This window comes from Corapipo altera, unplaced genomic scaffold (genome assembly GCF_003945725.1).
Source record: "Corapipo altera isolate COAL_440 unplaced genomic scaffold, ASM394572v1 95384, whole genome shotgun sequence".
In the NCBI taxonomy this organism is placed as follows: domain Eukaryota; kingdom Metazoa; phylum Chordata; class Aves; order Passeriformes; family Pipridae; genus Corapipo; species Corapipo altera.
Window position 1 is genome coordinate 1 of NW_020890872.1, and position 1,529 is coordinate 1,529.

Sequence of the window (1,529 nt, forward strand, 5' to 3'; positions counted from 1 at the left end):
CGGGGCGCGTCACAGCCCGTGTCCCTTGCCCCTCAGCACGCCGAGGCCCTTCTGGCCCGTGCGCAGCCCGGGGGCAAGCCTGAGGCTCTCCTGCCCCGCTCGGCGGCAGGGCCGGCTCCCCACGGCTTGGCGCACAGAGCTTGCTCCCTCTTCTGGGACGTTCCCCCTTTGTGTCCTTGTGTTGTCTTGTGCGTGTGAGTGAGTGAGCGAGCTGGTCCCTCCTGTAGGCCCCGTAGAGATGTAGGCAGCGTAGCTTAGACTTCCCAGGAGGGAAAGAGGGGCTCTGTGCGCCAACCCGTGGGGAGCCAGCCCTGCCGCCGAGCAGGAGAGGAGAGCCTCAGGCTTGCCCCTTGTTCCCGAGGACGGAGCGAAGCCCGTTAGTGGCGGCGCGGGCATCGCGACCCGCGCCGCGGGGCTGCCCGTCCTGCTGGCGATGTGCCAGCGTGGGGCCCCCCCCGTCCTCGGGGCTGGGGCCCTGTCCCCGCCGGCCTTAGGCCGCGAGGCCGTTGTTGGGAGTGCCGGGCCTCGGGGGGGGCGGCCCCCTAAGTGGGGCTTTGTGCGTCCCCCCTGCTCGGCGGGCGGTTGGAGGGACCCCCTGTAATCAGGCGGGTGTCCCGCGGGGTCCCCCGGCCTCTCACAGGCGTGGGGCTGGGCGTGTGCCCTCCCTGCCCTCGGGGCCCAGCTCAGGGCCTTAGGCCACGAGCCCCAGTGCCTGGCCCTTGAGGCAGGTACTTGATGCTGCGGGGGAAGGCCGAGCTCCGTGGCTCCCTGGGTGTGGACCCGCCTGTAAGCAGGGTCCGGGTCTGGGAGCCTTTGCGCTCCCTCAGCTGGCAGCCTGCGCGGGGCGACCGCCCCGTTAGCGGGGAGCGGGTCAGGTGCCCCCCGAAGCGGAGAGAAGGAGCCTCCGTAGGCCTTTGGGCCCAGGGCCCCCCTGTAAGTCGGGGCCAGTGCCCTGGTGTCCCAGGCGCTTTGTGGTCCAGGCAGCGGCGGGAGCCCCCTGTAAGCAGGGCGGCAGGCTCTTTGGCCGCTGCCTCGCATGCCCAGCTGCCTTTGCCCAGAGGGCCCGGCTCCCCGCAGCGGGTGGGACTGCGCCGTGCGTCGCCGTGGTGAGTCCAAGTGAAGCTTGGAGAGTTTTGTGGGAGTGGGGGGGGCCTGTGGGTGGGCGGGGAGGGGCTCGGAGATGTGCCTCCGGGGGCGTGGGGTCCGGGTTGCCTCGGTACGGCGGAGCTGGTGTTTCTCGGGCCCACCTGCCTCCTCCCGCCCTGGCAGAAGCCGTCGGAGAAGAGAGCGGAAGAGGCGTCGCGCGGGACGGCAGCGCCGACGCGGGAAGACGCCGCGGTGAGCCCAGCTGAAGTTGGGGGGTGGTGTGGAGGTGTGGGGGTCCTGCGAGTGGGCGGGCGGGTGGTGGCTGGGGCAGCTGCCTCTGGGTGGGTCCTGCTTTCCTTCGGTGCAAGGGCTCGGAGCTTCTGAGTCCGAACTGCGTCCTCCTGCCTTGGCAGGAGCCCTGCGAGAAGAAAGCGGAGCCGTGG

General features: G+C 71.5%; 1 long non-coding RNA gene across 1 annotated transcript; it reads left to right on the forward strand.

Annotated features, from left to right (window-relative positions):
- The first annotated feature begins 363 nt into the window (after positions 1–363).
- Positions 364–1,529, forward strand: LOC113942486. Its single transcript, XR_003525930.1, has 3 exons — positions 364–1,106; positions 1,270–1,338; positions 1,500–1,529. It is a non-coding gene; the product is annotated as an uncharacterized LOC113942486 (long non-coding RNA).